Source organism: Pyxicephalus adspersus, chromosome 11 (genome assembly GCF_032062135.1).
Source record: "Pyxicephalus adspersus chromosome 11, UCB_Pads_2.0, whole genome shotgun sequence".
Lineage (NCBI taxonomy): Eukaryota > Metazoa > Chordata > Amphibia > Anura > Pyxicephalidae > Pyxicephalus > Pyxicephalus adspersus.
The window spans coordinates 2,322,720-2,348,814 of record NC_092868.1 but is presented as its reverse complement, the minus strand read 5'-3'; the positions used below and the strand labels follow the sequence as shown (position 1 = coordinate 2,348,814).

The 26,095-nt window shown below is 40.6% G+C and overlaps 1 long non-coding RNA gene across 1 annotated transcript in view; it reads right to left on the bottom strand.

Moving 5' to 3' along the window:
• Window positions 1-25,453, bottom strand: part of LOC140340822 (uncharacterized) — a 40,801-nt gene extending 15,348 nt beyond the window's left edge. The window contains exon 1 of the long non-coding RNA XR_011922742.1: window positions 25,383-25,453. This is a non-coding gene — a long non-coding RNA (uncharacterized lncRNA). The remainder of the gene's footprint in view (window positions 1-25,382) is intronic.
• Window positions 25,454-26,095: the final 642 nt, after the last annotated feature.

The window sequence follows — 26,095 nt, the reverse complement described above, 5'->3', positions numbered from 1 at the left end:
AACACAAATGGCCCTAAAAAGTCATTTTAAAAAATGAAATCCTAAAAATAAAAAAATGTTATCTTGGCCCAACTTTTAATGCTGCTAGGAAAAACCAAGCCTTGCTTAGAAAAAAAAAAAAAAAGACGGGAAGTAAAACGGCAATTATTTAGTAAAAACCGACTTCATTGAGGAGCAAAAAAGTTAATCCGAATGGCCAAAACTTTCTTTTTCCTATCTGTAAATAGAGTAGGGAAAAGTTAGAGTCTTTCTAATTTGTCATTGTCTGTGTTCCCCTGAGAATTCACTTTCTGTCCTTGTTTCACCCTGCAAGAGGGATAATCTCCCCAAAGAGCAATAATGCTGCAATAAATAACAAACATGACAGTTTGAGTTTCAAAACCCAAAAAATTGGTTAAAAATTGAGCTTTATGAAATATGAAAGTAAAAAGAGTTGTTGTAGTCTGCCAAAAAGCCATTTATTCGCACACCTGGAGTCTTGTGATTGGCCCCCTGACCCTACGGGCCCCTGGAAAGCTGCACCCGCCTGTAGTAATACCGCCACTTTGCTTGTAGTTTGCTGAGTGACACAGAAATATACGAGTCATGCAATAATAGTTTTCCCACGTGGGTCCCAAGGGGACAATTTCAGAATTACGCCGCTCGTTGACGACTTGCGGAAAGAGATCCGCAGGGACGGCGGGGGTTCAGGTGGAGGACACGTGCGACAGGGATGGTGATTGTCAGATTTTATCTTGCCTTCTGTCATTTTTCTCAATTTTCCCAGCATCAAAAACTTGATTAAGCTAATTAGGATGCTAATGAATGCCAGCGACTGTAGGTGTGCTTTCTGTGATCTTGATGAATCGAGTCTCCTCGATGTAATTTGTCAGACTCCTCCGGTTGCTAATTCAGGGAATAATCATGTTTGTATGTTGTGTCGGGACTCCCAAGGGGACAACGTCGTACAAAGAGTGGAGGTTGACCAACAAAAATAAAAAAAGGCTTTGAAGGAAACTTATTTCCACGGAGCCCTCTTTGCAATGATTGCTGCACAATTTGACAGAAAGCAAGATCTTCATTTTGTAATTGGTGTCCTGGGCCATCCTCTCCCGATCATAAATGAAACATGGATTTACATTTGAGACAATGCATCAGTATCCAACTATTGGTGTCACCCTGCTGCCGGTGCTTACTGTATACAGTTGTCCTCAGCAGAGTTCATCCTTACGTATTCAGCTTTAAATTGCAGCCCCAAAGCCCATTTCTATCTTATTGCTTCCCCTTCTCCCTATTTGACCCTTGCCCCCCATAGAAGTGACCCTGGTCCTGTTTGCCCTGTGCTTCCTTCATCAGTTGGTAAACCCTAAATATTGCAGAGAGCAGTGGCATGTTAGGACGTTGGCCCGATTTATTAAAGTTCCCCAAGGCTGTAGAGAATACACTTTCATCAGTGAAGCTGGGTGATCCAGCAATCCTGCAACAGATTTGGTCAAGTATTCAAAACATTTGCTTGCAAATTACTTTGAAGAAATCCATTCCAGGTTTGCTGGATTACCCAGCTTTACTGCTAAAAGTGTATTCTTTCCAGCCTTGGAGAGCTTTATTTAATCAGACCCATTTTATAGGACAGGGAGCAAAGCCTAGCCCTCCAGGGCTCAAAGCAGATTCTCGAAGCGGATTTAATGAGAATGAATGATACTGGATGTCATTCAACCTAGAAGAACAGCAGCATCCTTGGATCGTTAAATCTACACTGGACAGCACCAGAGTTCAGGTGAGTATAGCAGCCAACACTGCCTAAACCATCAATAGGAGGTACCAGTTGCTTCTCCTCCTACCCATTTGACCTTTGCTCCTTAAAGAAGTAACCCAGGCCCCCCTCCAAAAAAAAAAATGTTGGCACATACCATCAGGTCCTGTTTCCCCTTTGCTTCATTCATGAGTGGGTAAATCCTAAATATAGCAGAGAGTGCTGGCATATAAGAACATTGTATTGCATTCTGTAGCATCTCCATGTAACTCCAGGGCAGGGGGCAAAGCCTTGACCTCCAGGGCTCATAGAAACGGGCTTAAATGCAAGATGTCATTCAACCCAGGAGAACAGGAGCAACCTTTGATCAGTAAACCTACACTGGACAGCACCAGAGTTCAGATAAGTATAGCAGCCAACACTTCCTAAACCATTAATAATAGGATGTATTGGTTTAGTATTTTGTCCAAGCTAGAATGGGGTTTAGGGGGTCTGTGTGGGTGCACCGTTTACTAATATCTGAAAGCCGTTTAAAAGCTCTGTTATATTGTGTAATACAAATTTGCAGAGTAACAATATATTTTTTTTGCCATGTACAGAATTTCCATTTATTTTAAATTGTACTTTAGAAAAAGAGGATAAAAAAGCATTTTCCGGCTGCCTACCAGAAACACAAAAAAGGAATCGGAAAAGAAGATTAAAAAAAGAAATGTACAGGCACAGTACGAAGGCCATGCAGGGTGCAAGAACCAAGGACCACCACTCTTTAAACACAAAACAAAAACAGAATACCAGGGAAACTCATTTTTCTTTTTTAATTAATCTCTCTGTATGAGGAGCACGCTGAGGATGCCATTTAACTAATTCGTTTGAGGGCAGTAAGAAAATCTTCCCAGCTTGCTGCAAATACGGAAGACGGCGTTCGGCCTGGTGGCCTGTTGGGGGAAGGTAGGGGTGGATGAGACACGGGAGGCATAAGACAGTCCAATTTTGTTTCTGTGCAGCGGAGGTAAAAATATAGGTGGATCAATAAACTCTCCGACTGCTGCAAGAAGCCGTAATCTATCGAGATGATCGCAGTCCACGTCTGTGCGTAATGCTTTTCCAGAGACAGATGCTGTCATTACGGCTTTAATTTTGTATTTAACCTATTTAGATCTGCAGGCACCTGTAAGATTAGCTCGGGAGTAAAAATACGACCGTGCCTTCACCATGATAGAGAGCCGGCATTGCGAATGGGTTTGGGGATGCTGTTAATTCCCATATAAGAAGGTAGCACCATAGTGATGGGCCGATTGGAAAGATGTAGCTTATGGGGTCAGGATAACCTTCCCGCAGCAAGACAGCAGGAAACTTGTACTGAAGGAAATACAAAAGTTGTTCTCGCTGACCATCTTCTGATACCACTTAGTTTGTACTGGTGGTGCAAAACCGTTTCTTAAACACCTGGTCCATGTACATTGGCACAAATAGAAATAAAATCCTGAATGAGGTTCTAATTCTTTTCTGCTCAACATAAAGAAAAAAAAATGGCCAAGGTGCTTTACCTTAGGATTCTGGATCCCCCACGACAACCTAAATTTAAATAAATGGAAAAAAAGAGCAGAATATGGTTCTTATAGTTCAGAGCAGAAATAGGTTCAGAATAAATGTATTTGTGCCAAGGTTGATTAAAAGTAAAAGTAAGGGGTAAGTAAAAGTTAAAAGTACTATAAGGGGCCTATCAAAACCCCTTTTCTTTGTCCTCTCTTTGTGCCAAGGTTCTTTAGGACTTTTTAAGACCTGCAGTAAGCTACAGGCTCAACTGCAGACCCAATGTCTCCCATTCAAGTTAATGAGTCTGATTTATAAAAGCTCTTCAAGGCTGGAGAGGATACACTTTCATCAGTGAAGCTGGGTGATCCAGGAAACCTGGAATCGATTTCTTTAAACGTTAGCAAAGGTTTTGAATCCTGGCCCAGATCCATTCTAGGTTTGCTGGATCACCCAGCTTTACTGATGAAAGTATATCCTCTCCAGCCCAGGAGAGCTTTAATAAATCAGATCCATTAAGAGGGGTCAGGATCCATTCTTTTTTTTCTGCATGCTTTGCAGTTCCTTTTGCCTGCACCGCAGCTGTGTGCAAATCTTGCTGCCTGTGGTATGGTTTGCCTTTCTCAGCCCTACAGCAGTAGTTTGCGGAGTACCTGGAAGCTGCCAGTGGTGTAATTTGACACAGCAGATCTCAAGGGGGCCTTGGACATGCCACACTTTTACAAGCTTCGAGGGGCCTCTTTTAAGGGCCTGAAACTTTTAAGAAATCTTGATGCAAAATAGAATAACTGCATGCAACCTGCAGCAGTCGTGGCTTACGAAGGGCCATGATGAAGGGGCTCATTAAACCTCTGAAATGTGTTGGCATTCCTAAAGAACTTTCCAATTGATAAATTTTTTTTGGGCAAAAGGAACCCAATGTAATTCTCCAACATTTACACAAAGGAATTGCATCATGGAACATGTGTGTATATATCTATATACACATATGCTCTGAAATCTAGTTGGGATGTTTGCAAACATCTAATGTTCCAGCAGCTCATGTTGTCCATGGATATACAACAAAGCAATTAGAAAAGATTCAGAATGCTGTCACCAATCTGTGGAAGGAAGATGAAGTTCCGTCTTTGAAAACTATCCCATTCCAAATTTGTTTAAAAGTAGAACACACAATGCAATTATAACGCCCTGTACACGCAATGACATACAAACCCACGCAGTTTACTATCCTTGAGCAATCTCCCCAAGCAATCTCATGCTCACCACACAGACCTCTGTCTGTTAGAGAAAATAGCCAAACGAGATGTAGGTGGAGAGTCTAATGAAAAATCTTAATATTAGGCAGCATGCCTAGGAACAGGCGGTTGGGGGCTTATTATAACAATACGTTTATAATACTGTGACCCAGAAAGCAATATACCCCCCGCTAGAGAGGTGAAACAACGTTCCAAGCTTTGCGTGCTCTGACATAAGCACCGATTTACATTGGCCAATATACATTATGCTTATCTAGTGGAGAACTACAAGATTATCCGTCTCAAGTCATCCTCGCGGAAGCATGCTCGGGGTTGTGAAGCTGAATAGATGGAGCATCGTTGGATATTTTACGCACCGTACATAGTAATCTGTTAAAAGATCGAAACGCCGAGCTCGTAGTGCGCTGTTTTCTAATTCTGATCCGTCTCTGCCGCACAAATTAGATTTCTTTTCTCTTGATTGGTTTCCTTGCAGCATGCATACAATTATTTATAGAAGCTTCAGATGGTGAGAAAATATGCAGCGCTCCCTTACGTGGTGTGAACAGTCTCAGTCTTCTCAATTAATAATGATGACATCAAAACATTTCCATTGTGCAGAGGAAGAACAAAAAAATGTAGCAATTCTGTGAGATGATGTCGTGAGCTTCTCCAAAAACTCTGCTGAACTTTCGAGCGAAGTACATTTCAGGTGCATCAAACAAAAGGAGCGCAAAGTCTTCCCTGCTGCAGAGAGGGACCTTTGTTCCCTTTGTGAAAGCAGTGATCTCTCTGCAGCGGTCTTCTTTCCCAAGCTTGTGGTTTCTGCTTATTGGAGAGCATCACTTACGTATAAATTGCCGCTAGAATATGTTAAGAGTGAAAAGTTGAATGCAATATGGTAACCTGGAGGTGGTATAGAAATGTTAAGTGCATTGAAAGCCCCCAAAGATGTAATTCCCAGTAACGGCTTTCTGAATGTTGGACAATTGGACAGTTGGAAACCTGCTGAAAAACTGCTAACTTGCTGCTTGTCCCAGGCCCGTGACCCACAAGATTAAGCCAGGGATTAGGATGAAAGCCCCATTGCCATACTTATTAGTGGCCACCTACAGCTTCTTCCCACCCAGCCTAATGAAAATTTGTGGGAAGAATGCTGTATATAACTATCCTGATCTGTTTACATACCAGCAGTTTATTGCTTAAGTGAAAGTTAACCGGAGATCACATGACTGATTGCCAAAGGAAGATGCAACCAGGTCCCATGCCCAATCAAACCTTCCCTCTCCACCAGTGAGCATTGCAATAGAACATTTGCATGTAATGGTTCACCGACTCTGTGAATTTCTATCATTTGGCACACACAGGTCCCTTCATCGGGGAAGATTTGGCTACCTCATTATAGTCAGCAATTTACAGTTTAATCGTCTATGATAGAGGGATCGACGTCTATGCACAGATTTTTGTGTTTCAAGCATTTTCAAGGAAACTATTATCCTCTACTGGAAAATGAAACAGAAATTGTAATTAGAAGAATATTACGCATAATACAAAAGCATATTACAAATTACTGATAATCCTTGCATAATTGCACTCAGACATTACTTGGCTCCTCTATAGTCTTTGGAGGAACAACTCGTTACACCAAGACTGCTATATGGGAAGTGGGATATATATTGCTGTATGTAATACAGATGGGAGAGCTGAATCCCAGAGCAGCAGAGAAAATAAAAGGAAAAGCAGAGAGCCTGACCTATGAAAAGAAATGCAGCCATCACTGGAGGAAACGTAGACCGGAAAATATAGAAGCTACAGGAGATCAGCAGCACTGAGCCGCAACAAAATAAAGCAAAAATAAAAATGCATCCGTTTATAATGCATGAAAGTTTAGAAAACAAAGTCAGTTGGCAAAACTCTCAAAATTGTCCACTTAGTGTTATGTCCAAAGTATGATTAGTGTATTGATATAATGATATATTACAGGACATTATCGTATTGAAATGAAAGAAAATAAAACTATAATGGGCAAAATCAAAAAATTATGCACGAACAACATACCTGCCCTACCAAACTATTCTGATTCAGAAGTCTCAGCTGCTGAAGCAGAACACAGGTCTGCATGTACTACATCCTGCAAACTATATTATAAAAGAAATAGAATAAAAGCAACAGGAAGGGTGGGACTATCTGATAATAGCTGCAGGAGTGGGAATTCACCAAACAGGTTTAGTGAAAGTCTACTTTAATGCTTTCAAAAATGATCTTTTTATTATATAAATCAGCAATGATGTGAATGCCACAACTTGTTTTCATTGCAAGTAACCAACCTCAACCCAACTATTACCCTTTCTATATTAGAATAAAAGTCTGCAAAGATGTGCAGTGAAATTGCAAGCAGTGTGTTGCATTATATCTGTGGTTGGATTATAAGGGTGCCAGATTATGTATTATGATTATGTATATATTATACATATATATTATGATTATGTGATCACAGTAAAATAAGAACCTACAACATAGCACCATGTTGTTCCACTTGTACATAGCAGGAGCAGGTAAGGCTCTACAATGAGGTTTGACAGAAATCCTTGGAATGCATATAGTCAATATGGATGCATTTTTCCTTGGAGAAAGGTACTTTATATAGTATATATAATGTACAGTATTATATATTTTGTAACATTTTAGTCAAATGAAAACTCTCCTGTTGGAATTGCAGGAATGGTATACTGTAATCTCCATGAGATATAGAGTATTTATATAGCACCAACATATTAGGCAGCGCTGCACAAAAAATAGGAGCTGCAAACGACAGACAGATACAGACAGTGACACAGGAAGAGGAGAGGACCCTGGCCTGAAGAGCTTACAATCTACGAGGTGGCGGAAGTATCACACAATAGGAGGGGGATATAGAAAGGTGGGGAGGAGTGAGGGTTTATAAAGACAGAAGACGTCAGGTAGGCAAGTTTGGAAAGATGGGCTTTGAGTGCTCTTTTAAAGGAGTAGTAGTTAGAGTTTGGCTGCATTTACATAAAGCAATGAAAATACAGAATGGTGGACATTTCCTAATAGAGCCGCTTTGGAAGTTTTTGTATTCTTTTTGACGCGTGATCTGTACAAGTCTACATTCACATTGTAAGCTTCTCGGGCTAAATCTACATTTTCTTCTATTGATCAGTAAGCTGCTGGAATGTGGGAAGTAATTGTGCATACATGTAATCCTGGCAATATCCCTGATGGGCCCTAAACCCAGGAAGACCATGCCCAACGCAGCAGCCTAGGATCCAGCACAGGAAGGGGCAGCTACAAATTCACCTTCTGAACGTTCCATCGATAGATCAATTTAGTACACATCCATGACGTGACTATCAACTTTGTACAGCGCTGCGTAATATGATGGCGCTATATAAATACTGTGTAATAATAATCTATCATTGCACAAGGGATATGGTATGGGGTATGGTAGGCAATTGCTGTCTGATATGGTAGCTTGTCTTTTCAGTCCTTATCAAAGTCAATTGAAAAAATATGGCGAGACTCAAACATTGCTTACTTGCCATGGGCCCAATTGTACCTTAAAAGGATCCAGTTTTTATTACACATTATTTATAAAGCACCTACATATTACGCAGCGTTGTACAAAGTCCATAGTCATGTGACTAGCTGTCCCTCAGAGGAGCTCACAATCTAATGTCCCCACCATAGTCACATGTCATTATCACAGTCTAAGGCCAATTTTTGGGGGAAGTCAATAAACCTAGCTGCATGTTTTTTGGAATGTGGGAGGAAACCCACACAAACACGGGGAGAACCTGCAAACTCCATGCAGATAATGCCCTGGCCGAGATTCCAACCTGGAACCCAGTGCTGCAAAGGCCGGAGTGCTAACCACTGAGCCACCATGCTGCCCAGTTATCAATGTATTTATTTTTTGCAAAAGCACAGAATCATATATTATAGAAGTTTGTTTGGTGTTGTTTCCATTACATAAACAATTGTTTTATTCACTTGCAATGTGTCTTTGAACCCTTCACAACAACAATGCAAGTGAATACAGCAAACCACATGTGCAGCAAAATATTGGAATATCTCCTAGGAACGGGAACATAAAATTGTAAGAAGTAATGCAGTTCCCCTTCAATTATTTTAACGCCCCAATGAATATTCGTTTTTTTTTATTAAAAGCAGCTCAGCTATGCCCAGCACAATGAAGCAAGCGTTGTATTTCAGCAGTGAATTTGGTTAATCACTCTGCCTGTTAATAAATTCCACTTCGCACTCCATCTATCAGTCTCTCCGAGATGAAACTTTCTTGGCAAACATGACGGCAGAGAAAAAAAAAAGTCGTCTTCTGTAGGAATATCTGTCAGCGCCTTGCTTTCTGCTAAACATCTTGCGATTTTGTTATTCTGACCCAAGAAAACAAAAGACACTTTGAAGGTTACGAACCCTTTTATTGGTCCGCTGGGGAGTACACTGGCTGCGGCAGACAACAAGGCTGATAGATTAACTCCATGGATCTTTCACCATGACGGGCGGGATGGCAGGCTGAGCCGAGCAATGAGACCAAACAATACAAACAGCAACAATACAAAACACAAAAAGGGTTCAGCCTGAGAAAAAGACAAATAAAATGGTAGTTTTGGTTCGCAGAACTCCAGACAACGATCAGTAAAAATCAGAAAAATCCGTCATACTCAGCGAATATGGCACCCCTGTCAGATTTTATTTTACAAACTCCTCCTTTTCATCATCTCCCCTTATATGTCAGAATTATTTTTAGTAATATTCAGATCAATCCTGAGCAAAAAAAATGAAGACTGTTAAGATTTGTCTTTATCTGAAAGTGGTATAAATAATCATTAAAAATCAATTGGAAAAATAAAAAAAAATGAAAAGGTTTAATAGCAGCGCACTTAGTTTAACATGGCCCGGGGTTAATATTATTTTTATTCTGTATTTATATAGCGCCAATATATAATGCAGCGCTGTACATTAAATAGGGGTTGCAAATGACAGATACAGACAGTGACACAGGAAGAGGAGAGGACCCTGACCAGAAGAGCTTACAATCTAAGAGGACGGGGAAGCAGCACATATAAACTGTTTATTTTTATTAATAATATTATTATTATTTCTATTATTAATAATAATAATAATAATAATTGGTATTTGTAAAGATTCAACATATTATGCAGCATAGCAGTACATTAAATAGGGGTTGCAAATGACTGGCACAGACAAACAATGGGCCTGATTTATTAAAGCTCTCCAAGGCTGGGGAGGATACACTTTCATCAGTGAAGCTGGGTGATCCAGCAAACCTGGAATGGATTTCTTACATTTATTTGCTAGCAAAGGTTTTCAATCCTGGACCAGATCCATTCCAGGTTTTCTGGATCACCCAGCTTCACTGATGAAAGTGTATCCTCCCCAGCCTTGGAGAGCTTTAATAAAACAGACCCAATGACACTGGAGGAGAAGATGACCCTGCCCAGAAGAGCTTACAATCTAAGAGGTGGGGGACATAGGACACAATAGGAGGGTGAATATGGAATGGTGATAGAGAGGATTTAGGAGACAGGAGACATGGTGCTTTGTGCTGTGCTTTGAAAGTGACAGGTCTACAGCAGACTAAATCTGGGTAACATGGTGTGCCAATTGGTGGTGATTTGATAATGTGTGGGCATAGAATGGCATCCCCGACAACACATGGGACAAAAATGATCAAGCATTTACAATACATGGGCAACAGTTATTTGTTATAGTATGTGGGCAATACATGGGCAATTGTGATAATACGCAAGAAACACATTCATCTCAGCACTATTTAATATTTAATATACCCCCAAAAATTATTTTTGTCTTATCCATGGCAAATCACTACTGTTCCCCAGAATATTCTTCCCCTAGCCAAAAAAGATCCCCCACCCCTGAGCTCTGTCCAAAAATGTACCAGATGCATTGTGCTACACTTTATCCATGAAACATCATGTTAGTATTACTTTAAATGAGACAAAATATAGGAAAAAAAGATTTTCTTTACATCAGGGGTGTCAGTCTCTAATGGATTGAAACAAACACAATGCCTTTGGCAGTCAGGCACCATGTGATCACTGCCTAGGCTTTGTGTCACATGATGGGTGTACAGGAATAATGTCTATGTATTGCATGTATTGAAAATGATGTCAGGTGGTAACACAGGCAGGCGGGCCAGATGCAGTTCATTTTTGGAATTCTGAGGGGGCCAAAAAAAAGGACCTTGAGGGCCAGAGTCTGACACCCCTGGTTTACACTAAAACCTAATAAACAGGCCCACAGTTGAAATATTCTGATTGCTCTGGTCCTTGAGGGAAGTACAGGAATGGGAGCAGAGAATAATTGGTACTGTGTCAGTGTAACGCTTCCAGGTATTCATTACCTCCAACATAAATCGCAGAACACCCCCAACATTCTTATCTGCTTTTTCCTCCAGAGCATGGCTAAATCTTTGTTCAAACACCCTTCAAAATCTCTTTAGGGGCCACTTAAAAATAAAATGATTGGTCACTTTATTGGCTCTATTTATAAATTATTCCCCCAGTCAATTCCTCTGAAATTTGATGGTCGGATCTCTCTACAGGTCTCCTATTAAAACAATGACTCGTTCTGCCACCTAGTGGCCAACTGTCAAAAGTGCACAGGGGTCACAAAAGGAAATGAATAGGAACAGGGGAATAATAATTAATAAAGCCCAATATTCTGTATATGTTTATTATAACTTATACATCTGTACATATTTGATAAAGACAAAACGAACATGACTTCACCACAGCTTTGGAAGGTAAACATGTACAACCTTCTTTTTCCATGAAAAGCCACTGAATGTGGAGCCCCTTAATGGATGCTGGAAGGGGGAATCGTTTGCAGAGCAGATGCCAAATCAATGATTAGTAAACTAGATATTGAATAATAAAAACCAGCAAAAAGTAAGTGAAATAACTTCTAGCTAATATTTTGCAAGTTTCCCTTTCCTGCTTCTAAATGCAATGGAGCATAAGATATTATTTCATTACATACAGGTATTTCTTGATGTATACAGATGTCTGTGATGGCCAAAATAAGAAAAGATTACTTCTATGGTTTGCATTGTGCTGATCTGTGCTTTAAAAAAGAACAAAGACCAATCTCTGCCGCTCCCTCCCCTTCTACAGGGCGACTGGTCTTCTTTCCGCCCCTTCGTGTAATTGGATGACACGTTGGGCTCCTCCCCTCTGCACGGGCCACTATAATTAATGAAAGCTGTATAAAGATTTAAAATGACTTTTGAAATTACAAAGTTTTAATGAGATTTTTATTTTTTAACAAATCGCCTTTCTGCTGGGGATTAAAAGTAAGCGCATAACTGATGAGTGCAGCCCAATTTAAAAGCGGCTCCCGAAAAATAGACCGATATAACGAGAACATTCCGAGTGCTGCATTGTTATAGCAGATTAAGATTAAGCAAATTTAGCTTGTTACTTTCAAGTGAGGTTTTGTGGCTGTCGAGTTATCTTACCTTTAAATGACCGGTCTAATCAGGCGCGTACGGTGTAATGACCGCGGCTCATTAAGCAATGTACGAGCGGTTTACCGAGGCCGAGCAATCAGCGGGTTTTTTGTCATTTTATAATGTTACTTAAGTTTTGTTCTTATTGCAAATAAAAGGCCTCTGTTTTAATGAGAACGGTAGAAATTTTCTGCTTAATGTATAGAAATGATCTGGCTTCTTTTATCAGAAGCGGTCATTGTAGTTTACTACTCCAAGAATGTTCTCCATCAGTTCCATATTTGTGTAAAATGATTCTAGGCAAGAAAGAATTTCTCTCAGTACAAGATTTTATTTTTGTCTGGATTACACCTATACATTGTGGTATCTCAATGTATGATAATGCAAGGCACGACACCCCAAAAAGTACCTGCAATCAGTGGCTACACACCCACCCTGCAGAGCACCCACCCTGCAGAGCACCTCCATGCAATGCATTTAAAAAAAAAGTGCTGCAGGGACATTTTGTCAACCATTGCCAAGCAATAGCAGCCCATGCTAAATGAATGGCTGCACTTAATTACTCTTTCCGACAGTGGCATCCGCATAGCCTCCAGTGTTATCCCCGGCCTTTTTTAGTTGGGTGCACCACCCTGCACTTTTCGGTAACCACCCAGCTTTTTTTGGGTGGTTACTGAAACGTTGGGTCACAATACAAGGGTCACCACCCGCCTACAGCTTCTTCCCACCTAGCTTCTAGGAAAAATATTGGAAGCACTGTATTTTCCCCAGATTTTTTGGAAGAAGCTGAAGGTGGGTGGCAGCCCTTGTACTGTGACCCAACGCTCCAGTAACCACTGGTAGGTAGCTACCGGAAAAGCCTCAGGTGTAAGGGGCTGCAGAAGGATGGCAATGCCAGAATGCTAATCGGAGGCAAGGACAGCATGCTGTCACCTTAGAACAGGACATTTCTGAAGAAGGACTTTTAATGAAATTTGCAGGTATCGTCTGTGAAATTACCTGATATACTCAAGTATAAATACAGAAGCGTGTTTCAGGATAACAATGCTAGACTACAATTAGGAGACAGGGAGGGCATGTTGTCACCAAGGAACAGGACATTTGTGAAGAAGGACTTTTAAAGCAGGGTGTTTTTTTTATGAAATTCGCAGGTTTAAAAAGATTTAAATCATCTTTTAAATGACCTAATATACTCAAGTATAAACCAAGATTTTTTCACCTTAAAATTGCAGTAAATTTAGAATCTTTACACTGGGTTCACACCAGTACAATGTACTGAAACCTCATGTTTGTAACACACGTTACATGTATGTATGTTCCAATGGTGAGTAAGTGACCCATCATAACCAATTTAAAAATACAAAACACTTTAATCTCCAAAATGAGGAAGAAAAAACACACAGACAAAGCCCATGTGATTTTTTTTTCTTATAAATAAATGATTTAAAAATACAAACCAACATTTTCAATGCTACACGAGAGGTTATAGATTGAATTTAAATGACAGTGAAGTACATAAACAAAGTACAAAAAATGCAAAAAAATGTACATGGAAAAACAAATCCTTCAGCATATGATTGCATATTACCCATAACAATTTCTGTGTGCCATTAGGGACGGATTTGTACTTTTTTTCTCCCCTGGGCCGGCTACCTGGTGTAACTCGTCTCCCTCCCACCTGCCTTGATAGAAAGCTCTTATGGCTCTGTTCAGACTGACCGTGAGGTTGCTTCTGCACGCCAGGGAACCATTTGTGGAGACTCCACATGCAACGAGAGAGAGAGAGCAAGAAAAAAAAAAGACAAGACAACAAGACAAAAAAAGAAAGAAAAGAATGAGAGAGAGAGAGAGAGAGAGAGAGAGAGAGAAAGAGGGAAAGGGGAAGAATAATAAAAAGAATAGAGAAAGGGAAGAAAGTGAGAGAAAGAGGAAATAACAGGAGCAGGACGAGAGAGAGAGAAGAAAGGGACAATGAGAAAGAAAAAGAGAAAGAAAATAATGCGATACAAACAGAAAAAAACAAGAGCGGAACAAAGGAGAGAGTGTGAGAAATAACAAGAGAAAGACCAACAAACGAGAAAAAGGAAAAAAACATGAGTAAGAAAGAGAACAAAAGGGAAAGAGAAGAATGAGAAAAGGAAAGAACAAGATAACGAGAGAGAGCAAGAGGGAAAAGAACAAGAAAAGAGCGAGGAGAACAATAAGAGAGAGAAAAGAATGAGCATGAGAGAGAATAGAAAGAGAGAGAGCAAGAGAGAAAAGAACAAGAAAAGAACGAGGAGAAGAATAAGAGAGAGAAAATGAGAGAGCAAGAGATACAAAAACAAGAGAAGAGCGAGGAGAAGAATGCGAGAGAGAGATAAAAGAACAAGAGCAGAGCAAGAGAGAGAATAATGAAAGAGAGAGAGGGAGATAAGAAAGAGAATTAAAGAACAACAAAAAGAGAAAGAAAAGAATGAGATATAGAGAAAGAGTAAGAGAGGAAAAAAAAACAAGAGCAGACCGAAAGAGAGAGAGAGAGAGAGAGAGAGAGAGAGAGAGAGAGAGAGAGAATAACCAATGAGAGAGAAAAGAAAAAGTAAAGAAAGTAATAAAAAGAGAGATCAATGAGTGAAAAAAAGAAATGAACGAAAGAGAGAAAAGAACAAGAGAGAGGTGTCTGTACCTGTCAAAACAGTGCAATTGGAAGGTCTGAGTGCTCCTTTAATGGCAATGCTGCCCTAGGCCATGGCCTGGGTGGTCCATTCAGAAATCCGCCCCCGTGTACTATTGAAGTTGGCTATTTGACAGTCAGGAGTGATTACAAGGGGTGATATGTATGTAGATTGAAATAGCTAGAATTTTTTTATTATTATGAACAACCTGTTGATATTACCAGTATTGACTTATTTTATTTACAGGTTGTTACCAGGCCAATGGCCCCTGATGACAAATCGGTGGAGTTTGCATTATCTACCAACATGTTGTACCCAACAAACTCTCCAGATAACTGTTTGCTACCTCTCTTTATTACATATTCTTTGCTAACCCTTATTTTGTATTTGCCTTCATATGAAGTTGAGAAAGGAAACGTATAATTATTCAGTATAAGATTGGTATTATACACCATATAGGAACGATAAACTGTTTTATATTGCTGAAGTGTATAAGCACAGAAAATAGAGCAGTACGACTTTTCAATTAACTGTAATAACAAGTTTTCCTTCTGATGAAAACAAGGTCACATAACATCCAGCAACAGGCTGCCTTTATTGTGACTCCAAAACTCTATTCATCCTAAATATCATGTTTTTCTGCATTTCAGAAAATAAATGAGGTTCTGGAAGTCGCACTGACCCATAATTTAGTTTGAAGAAACTTTCCCAATTTCACATATGGCTAAATATCTAAAATGTTCACCGACGTAACCTCTCATTACATCTTTCAGAATGGAAGTAAATTCAAGGTCTCTCAAACTGAAGACAGCCATGTTCATATAACCTAATACAAAGTTAGATATTATAAAAGCATAACACAATGAGAATACAGGTTTCTGTAAAATAGCTTGTAAAACAACTCAGAAATACACAATGTGGATAAAAGTTGGTGGATTACCATTACATCCAAACAGGCTTGATGGATAACCTATGGATAAAGCTTTGGCTTTTAATATGGAGCTGGTTGCCCATCAACACTTTGAACCTGTAACATCCTCTGGAAAGACTTTCCATAACATTTTGGTGGGTGTTTGTGGGAATTTGTGTTAATTTAAGATGTCAAGTACTAATGTGGAATGAAAAGATCTGGCTCACATTAGGCTTTCAAACTTAACATCAAATTTAACCCAATGATGTTCAGTAGGGTTGAGGTTGGGGCTGTATGAAGGACACTTTTTAACCCCCCTAGCAGTCTAATTCAATCCGAATTTCCGTGCAAAAAAGGGTACACTTTTTGGATGGAAATTTATTTTATATTGTAGACCTATAATTCCTAGGCATAATTTACTGAAATATGTCCAATAGTTAATAAATTTATTAATAAACTTTAAAAAAAAAAATATGTTAAAAAAGAAGAATAGAAAAAAAAAAGAATAGTTAAACTGTACAGTAGCATGTATAATATATATATATATATATATATATATATATATAAAGATTTCTTTGTATTGGATTCAATACAGCTATTTTGTATTAAATCCAATACAAAATTATTTGAACTTCCCGCCACTAGGTCCCGGCTACACCAACACATGTACCGACGTCACCGGGAAACTTTGTAGATCGAATCTGCACTTCGCCGCTGGAGATCGGAGGAGCAGGACGTGTCACCAGGACCTGTGGGGACCAGCAGGACACTGACCGAACAAAGTGTTTTTTTTATTAGGTTAAAGCTACCCGAGTGTGACTTGGGATTACCGCTATTTGCAGGTAAAACCCACTCCGAGTCACACTCAGGATAACCGCTAGGGGGGTTAACACCAAATTGGTCTTTATGGAGCTTATTTTGTACATCGAGGCGCTATGATGGAGAAAAAAGAGCCTTCACCAAAATAGAATCTGAAGACCACAGTAATCAAAAATCTCTTTGTAGGTTGAAGTAACAGTATACTTTACGGGGAGTGTCACGCGTGGAAAGACGAAACCAGTAGGGGGCGCTATGGCTTGCTCAATGGTGGTGTGAACCCTAAGAAGAGCCAAGGTGCAGAGTCTGAGCAACAGTCTGGGTTTCTCCAGAGCCTCTAGAGGTGAGGATGTTACACTGCAGACAGTTGCCAGGTTGCGGTCCTTCGGCAGAATAATGTGCAGTACCGAGGAAGTGGGAAAGTGAATAGTCAAAATAGGGGTCAAGACAAGAAGCAAACAAGTAAGATCAGATACAAAGCCAGAGTCAAGTACCAGTAATACACTGGTGACACAAGGGAACACAGAAGACACAGGAGGACACTGGAGGCAGGGGTGACATGGGGGCACCAAAGACACTAGGGAACACAGGGGGCGTTAGAGAAATAGAGGTCACCAAAGACAAAAAGGAATACAGACAAAGGAAACAGTACAAAGGAACAGGCTGGGGAACAACAGACTGGACAACAAGGGGTTACCACAGGAGCTGGGGGCAACAGGTGAATAGGAAATGCTCAGCAGAGCTGGGGGGCCAGGAAGTAGTCTGGAGACATGCTGCTTGAACACTAAGCGTTGTGTCTGAGCCAGCTAAACAGACAAGGGCTATTAGGAGGCTTTCTCCTGATTGGCCAGCAGGAGGGGCAATGTTGATTAAGCAGGCGTGGCCGGGGTCAGAACTACCCTCATGCACAGGAGAGAAGCGCCGGGCTTTAGCAAGGAAGTGTGACAGGGAGTATCTGAACGCCATTATTTGGAGGGGGGACCACATCCTTTTGATCCAAGGTCAATGAGGAAGAGTCAAATGCCTGTCATCCTGCTCCTTGCTTTACTACCTACAGATTCATTTACCCAAAACAAGCAAACAAAAGATGGTACAACAGAGGAATGACAATACACAGTCACTGTGCAGGACTCATGTTAAGTATAAGTATCAAGAAGGCCATATACATATAATTTAAAAGCTTTACATGAAAAATATATTTTTTATAAAACCTTAACAATAACCTCATCCAATCACCACTACGTCTTTAAGACTTTTCCCTATAATGAAAGAAGCATTCTGAGCAAATGAGTCTTTTACGTGAGCAATTTTACAGCTGCAGTCTATTATGAAGTTGCCTTTATATGAAAACAGCGGCCGACAAACACACAATGAAGGAAGTGGCTTTTAAACAACATAGTCAGGTGAAACTTAACTACAATTCAAGGCTGCATCCCGGTCCCGCCGATCCATACAATGGTGCGAGAGAAGCAATTGTACAACTGGCAATGCAAAGCATCTGATGGCTGCAAGGAGTGAGGAGAGGGCAGGGATAAGAACAGGGAGAGAAAGGCAGAAGATACAGAAAATGACAACATCAGAAGATGTTAGGAGAAAATATAATTGCATGCTGGTAGTTCTGTGTTGATGGAGGCAACACAATATTTTTCAGACTTATTGAACAAACACGGTAAGCTGGAGGGACCAATCAGAACTCATAGTTTGTCTTACCACAATCAACCAAACTCTGGTTGGATCATTCTGGTTTGCAAAGGATCCAGCAGATCTCTGCTGTTTGTACGGGGGGATCATATTAGCAAATGCCAATGTAAGTAGCTCCTGATGGAGGGAAACAATACCTGGGTTGAACGCTAGTTCTGGGTCAGTAAAACTAAACCCACTTACTATCCTTGCCCAAGACCAATAACAGATAAAAAAAAAATGTGATGACCTGAGCCTTAGGGCTCATCCAGGCGATTCACATATATGGCTGATAAATTAATGTGCATGGTGAAGTAGCCGCCAAAACATGCACATCATGTGGTGGTGCACCAGAAAAAAAGTTATGCCCATTTATAATCCATTGTGGTGGCTTATTTCTAATCAGTGGGCTGCCTTGACACTTGTTAACATGGGACACGGTGGGTCTGATTTATTAGAGTGGAATTAAATCCCTGAAACTTGGCTATCCACGTTCCACCTTTTTTTTTTCCTTCTTCCCCTTCTTGATCGGCTGTGCCAGGACGATGTAACTCCGGCGCAGTTCATTCATCCCTGGCACACACAAGGGAAATCAGGATTGCCGTGTTCCTCTGGCAAACAAAGCTGGCACTGTGCATGTGCCCATTTCACCGGCATGATCGGGCCATCACCTTTTCCTTTCGGCAATAACCACCGGCCTGATTTTGTAAAGTGGAACTTTACTTCTATTTTAAAGATCTCCAAGACTGGATAAGATAGACTGTCATGAGGGTGATCCTTCAAACCTGGAATGGACTTCTTAAAATCATTTACTACTATTTGGCAAATGTTTTCAATCCTGTACTAAAACCATTCCAAGATCTTCTCCGGTACTGGAAAGCTTTAATAAATCAGGCCCAATGTGCACTAATACACCACAAAGACTGGATAAGGAGACCAAAAAGACTTTTACCCAAAGCTGCTCTATTTGCTTCCCCAACACTTCACTTCTCCAGTCCAGCAATTGGGTGCCTACCCTATGTACTCCCTAAACTACCCTAAATACTATGACACGTGGTCCAAGAGAGGGTAGACGAGTAAAAGAAGGTCATAATGAAAGCTTTTCACTGACTTTGTCACATGTGAAGGAGGCAGGATTTGTTTGGAGCCGGCTTGCAAAATAGTGTTCTTCCCTGTGTTCTTCTTTACAATGGTTCACAGAAACTGGGCTTCCATAAACTGATTACACAGAGTACATGGAAAGGTTCACAAATAAACGTGCAAAACTTTAAAAAAAACTATAGGCTGGAGAAGTGACATTGTTTTGGTACCATTGCCGCTGACCCACCATTTTATATGGCATCCAATTGCCAAAAAACCCTTTGTATTTTTCTGTCTATCTGTTGAATTTGGGAGTTGTTCCTCCTTTTTTTTTTTTTGTACAACCATCAACTCCCCCCACTGGCTCTCATCCAGCGAGCTTGTAAGCTTGCGTCTTAGCTAAATTAAGTACTCAGCCTGTTCTGTGTTATTATGTGTAGTCTCCTGCAGATTCAGCTCTGGAAAATAGGCAAAATACAGCTGCACTGCCTGAGCTAGCAATACAGAGAATCGAAGCAAAGACTGTCGATTGTTATAAAAAATAAACTATGACCAGTATAATATTGTTACATATGAAGGATTGCAGCTTCCACTTTTAGAGGGGATTTAGCATTAAACAGACCTGAAGGAAATGGTGCTTACTGCACCATCCACACATCTACACCAAGCTGCCATTCCATCCGATTTGGGGAAAGTGAACTCTGGGACTACAACTTTCCACCCCCTTCCACCTGAGCTGATGGTTATAAATCAGGCTGAGCCTACCCTGCAATTGAGTTACCTGCTCAATGAAAGTCAGTGCAATGACACCTCTGTCCAACGGTAGTTGAGTAACTTTTTGGTAAAACATATGAGCCATTGTCAAAACTCCCCTAAAGAAGCAGAATATTCTGTGAAACGAGTCGGGACTTTTTCTGACCATGACAATATGACTGCATGCGATTTCTTTTTTATTATTGCAGTGGATCTTTTCTGGAAGCTGTTGGCTGCTCAGCTTCTTTTCAATCCTCTGGAAAAAAAAAACAGACCACAGCTGCAACTGTTTGCAAGCATGTTCACCTGTGACACAGTTGGCCACTTCTGATTACATAGAAGCAGGTTGTTATGCACCTGGGAGCAGCTAAACACGTGCCACCCAGATATCTGAACATAGACCCCTCTACATTCGAGGCAGAAACAGATTTTTTGCTTTATGTGATCTTCATTCATACACAGTAAAGGTATTCTGTTTATCTAAATCAATAACAATATTTAGAAGGATGGAATTGCAGTGTGTGGCCAGGCTTCTCACCCTTCAATTACGTTAGTGGAACCTTAGCAGGTCTGTAGTTTCACATGTGTCGGCCTCCACATCACTGTCCACTAATAGTACCGGGACATGGAACCACAACATGCAGAAGACATTGAACACTCCCCGAAATGCAGAAGATAACACATAGTGCACATTGTCTTTACAGTCACTTCAAAATAAAACTTGCCTATATATCATTTGGGAGCACACTGGTCTGCATTACTAAAACTACAATAAAAACTAGTTATCCCTTAAAATAGGAGAATACACAGAGGCCCACATTAGCAGCACGAATGTATCAATCAGCCTTTTCACTAATCCACTGATCACAAGACTGGCAACAATGTATCGGTCAGCTTCCTCCACTAATACACTAATAATTGCATGATTAATAATGATTCCCCAGATTACTTGCTAAGGATGGAAGCAGTGTATTTAGCAGAACTATGGGGGAAAAAGAGCTTTGATTTTCAGATCTTATCATGCAAACAGACAGATAAATTATGGAAATCATTCTGTTTTAATCTCGGCTTCACACAACTGGGATATCATTTAAAACACATTAGGAACCTAGAGAAAAAAAAAACAGGCTTGCTATTTAATTAGGCAAGAAAATGAATTGAGAGTGAATGAATAACAGGGACAGAGAGGCTGCTCTGGCGGTAGCTGGATGCACACGGGCCGCCGTGGCTTGTTAGATGGGAAATTTACACCCAGGTATGGTGCCATTTAACCCTTTGTATGCCATGGGGATAGGTAGGAACACATCTGCAAGGGTAAAGAAGAAACTCTATGCAAAATAATTTTAAATAAATTGGTTAGTGGGGGTTTAAAATCTCCCTTACCTTTGCTAAGCACTCAGAAAGTGCCTGTTGGTCATTTGGAGAGATTTGGGTCGAGAAAAGTCTGATAAATACACCTGACTTAACTTTTCATTAATGCAGGGAAATAATCTGAATGTGTTGCTGCTGGGGAACGAAGCAGAAATTATACACAAAGCATGCTATCATGGAAGATTCCTGCACAAGAAAATGATTTATTTCCGAACACCATTCTCTAATAACAACCTTAACCTAGGAAGCTCCCAATAGATTCTTTTAGGGTGAAAACATACCATTGTCAGTTACCAAGCATCTAGAGAATGCGGTTACTTTGTTGACAACAGTTACATATGCTGTATATAGTGGGGTAAGCACTAAATGTCAATAGATTAAGGACAGCGAACAAAGAAAAGTCCACGTAAGTAACTTGCAGAGATGAATATTCATCATCGGTGTCTGTTGACGTACAACTTTTGGCGTCCTATATAACACCCTTCTGTTAGGATCACCTCTTCAAAATAGGACACGTCCTTGTTTCTGATCCTGAACTGGTTTAGAATATTGTGATATTAATTGAATAACTTTCTATAAAATAATTATTTTTACTGTTAAAAGGGGAAGGGGAAGCCAATTAACCTAACTGTATGTTTTCGGAAAGTGGGAGGAAACCGGAGTACCCGGAAGAAATGCATGCAAACACGGGAGAACCTGCAAACTCCATGCAGATATAGTCCTGGCCGGGGTTCAAACCTGGAACCTAGTGCTGCAAAGGCCGGAGTGCTAACCACTGAGCCACTGTACTGCCCACAGCAGCAAATATTGTTATTGGTATTATTATATTTGGCCATCTTAATTTACATTTACTAAACTATAATATTCATTATTTAGTTCCATGGGATACAAGTGAGGGGCTATTTATCCTGCTGTCCCCTAAGGTAGGAAAGATTGTCTTAATAAGGGTGTTGACATGAAGGATGGAATAATCAATATGGGATTGGGTGCTCTATCAAGCGAAGTTTAGAATGAATTATGTGCAAATGTTTTGCATTGTTTTCTAAGGGTGTATTAAACACACATCAACCACTGAGTTTAAATACAATACAACTCTTCCTGGGGGAGGGGGGGAGGGGGGGGCTCCTTGGTACCCAACCCAAAGACATCTATTTCCCCCGGTCCGTGCTGGCTTAGAATTGCACAATGATATGATACAATATCATGCTATTAAATTTGATAAGAAAGCTGTAAGTAAATTTGATAGAAAGTGCAGAACTGTAATTATGTCACGTATAATATAGATGTAATGTTTTTTTTGAAAGTAAATAATTCCCAAAATTCCTAGGTGAATGAAGTAACCCATCAAACTTTGATGCCATGGTATCACATCCCTGGTGGATGACCAAAGTGATGAAATCAGCCTTCCTTGCCGCTCAGGTACTGGTAATTCTGAAATTGGTGACTGAGGCAACAAGTACCGTGTTTCCCCGAAAATAAGACCTACCCTGAAAGTAAGACCTAGCACTATTTTCTAAACCTGCCCTAATATAAGACCTACCCCAAAAATAAGACCTAGTGTAAATCTGTCCAGTTCAGAAAAAAAACCCACCCAAAACTGTAATTCAGCCTAAAAAATCTAAAGCTTAATACCCCCATCTAAAATTTAAAATCCTAATCTAAAGCTTAATAATCCGCACGCAAGCCCTAGCGCCCGCCCCCCCATCCCCCCCCCCGCACGCGGGGGTCCGTAACAGCCAGCCCACCCCTGCTCAAGATTCCCCTTAACTACATACAGCAGGTCAGAGGAGAAAAAGAAAAGAAAAGCATACATAAATTAAAAACCGGAGGACAGTACTCACCGAGTCCTCTTCTTTCCCTGTGAAGGCAGCGGGACACTGAAAGAAAGCATGCGGCAGTGCACACTCCGGAGCCACACAAGCCGATGCTTTCTTTCCAGTTCCGGCTCCTGTCACAGGCGGAGTGATACTACATGCACTCCGCCTGTCAGAAGCCAGAACTCGGGCTCGCGTCTTCCGAAAGGTAAGTTTTTTTTTTATTTTTAAGACCTACCCCGAAAATAAGACCTAGTGTGTTTTTGGGAGCCAAAAAAAATATAGGACAGTGTCTTATTTTCGGGGAAACACGGTATTATAAAGGTTTCTCGGGGTTGTAAGCGTGCTGGCACCTAAAATACACAAACAATGATTAGGATAAGGTCAAGTAGCAAACTGAAGTATGCAACGTGCAGGTAGGTAGGGTTCAAGAAGGAAGGTAAGGTTGAGAACAGATTGTCCAAATCCAAATTGTTGAAACAACATTGTAATCCAAGAAAAGAGGTGAAAGGGGCCAGAATAACGCAAATAATACATGTCCCAGGTCAGGTCACAAAGCTGAAGATCAGTCAGCAGGGCAATGAGGTCAAATAAATAGGTCGCCTGATGCCAATAACAAATGCGCGTGCATGCCCATGCACAATTCTCTTGCATCCTTGCACAAAGGATGTGCAATGCACAGGAATATGAGCACGCTCATATATGCTCATGCTGTACAAATGTTTTCCTACAACTGGGCAGGGATGTGCAAAGTACAGGAGCAGGGCACATATCCAGACCAGTCTGTGTGTATACTTTCCTTACTCATGAACTTTTACAATGTGGAGCAGTGTGTCCCAACCAAGGTTCAGTGGAACCCTAGGATTCTTCCAAAGGTTGCTGGGGTTCCATGAGAAATGGGCAGTTTGTGCCTCTCAGATCAGTGTTAGTGACCCCAGTGATCTTTTTAGCCATCTAGAGGGGTGACATACTTCCCAATGACCAGCAATGTTAGAGGAATTCTTACTGCTATACTAATGTTCTGTGATCTGTAGATATATAGTAATTATTGAAGGGGTGCCATGAAGACCTGAAAGTTATTTCAAGGGTTCCCCCCATGTTAAAAAGTTTGAGAAAGGCTGGAGTGGAGTATAAGCCAAAAGCCAATACATGGACAGTCTTTAGCTCTCAGAGCAGCCCTGTTGATTGGAGCAGTTGCGGGGGGTCACACTGCCAGGGGCCCGAGCTGATGCTTGTGTGCGAGGGCTATGGTCTGACTTTCCGACATGCTGCTAGAACTCAATATTCTAAACCTGGAAACTGAACATGGTATGTAAAGATACAGAGGAAGCCTAAGTTACATTAATAAATACGTGGATGGACTTTTTTAAGCTTGTCATAAAAAGTACAGAAACTTTACAGGTAGTAGAATAAAAACAATATTTATTAACCATGGAATTAGACATTCCCTTAAAAATTTCTTGAAGGGAATCAATTATTGCCATTGAAACCCATGGACCTGGAAGATTTACACCAGAGAATGTTTGAGGGAATGTCAGATTCCCTGTTTTATAAATTGAGCCCTTAATGTTACATTAGTGAACTTATTCACACACCACAGAAATGCATTATCAGCACATTTATGATGCTTCTCAATTGCTAAACACAAGCTGTAAATATACTTATAATGGGCGCTCAGTTGCTGCTTGCTTTATCAGAGCAATATGGCCGCTCCTGACATTGTGTTTATTTAGGGTAAGATGATTTCATTTTAAGAATGGACCTGCAAACACAGAGATACTTTTCATTTGGGAAAGCCAATCAAAATTCCCTTTATGACCCTGGGCTGTCCACAGAAATACATGGCTGCTGTCATCACAAAGCAAGAATTACCGGTCCACATCAAAGGAGGGATATAGAAGGCGCTGAGGATAGACAAGCTGCTCCGTCAGCACAGAAGGTATTAATGTCTTCAGATTAATCCTCAACGAGGAACATACCTTGATTCATTAATACTTCACAAACTAATAAAATCCAGATCTCAGCATTTAGCCCCAAATAATTACTTTACTTGATGCCATATCCCCTGTCCTGTATTGATGATTATTATCGGCGAGTGATCATTGTGAGGAATTATTGTTTGCAAGTTTTAGATTTAAGCAACAATTACATTGTAGACTTTCCATTATTTTCTGCAATGGCCACCATAATAAATAGAGAGACTACACATCATGGACAGCAATAGGGACCTGACAGGAACCTTCTGTATTCTTTTCAAAAGGAAAATTGTTTACCTAGAGCTCCGCTGTAACACTTCCAGGAATGGTTGAGGAACAGAGAGGAAAGGAATCCATGAACCCAACCTGTAAATAAGTGAAAGTCTCTTTAAATATTCAATTCATACAAATATACAATGTTTGTCAATGAATGGACACCAAACATCTCCCCCACCCCCAGGACCACAGGATGGGAGTACCACAGACCCCTCAACTCAATGTGACCCTAACACAAGAGCACATAAGACCCCCTGCAGACCCCTCATTACATTCACCTAATGTACTTCTCCTTTACATGGCATCCCTCTATATTCTGCCCTTGTTTACATAGGATTCCCACAATCCCCCTCTCCCCTTAAAAAAATCCCCAGAACTCCCTCCTACTTGCATGGGCCCCCCTATATCTTCTCCTTATTTGCATGGAACCCCCATAGCACCCCCTACTTACATCTAATCCCCCAATAGCTCTAATTACATGAGATACCCCCATAATACCCCTTACTGACATGGGATCTCCTCATTGCGCCTTTCATTTACATAATATTCCACTATAGTTCCTCTTTACACTGGATCCCTCCATAATGCCCTTACACAAGCTCCCTAACACAAAAGCACACAAGACCCCCTGTAGGCCACTTAATTACAAAGGATCCCTCTATTGTACCTCTCATTTACATGGCCTCCTTTATATTCCACCATTGGATCCCCCATAGCTCCCACTTATATCTGAT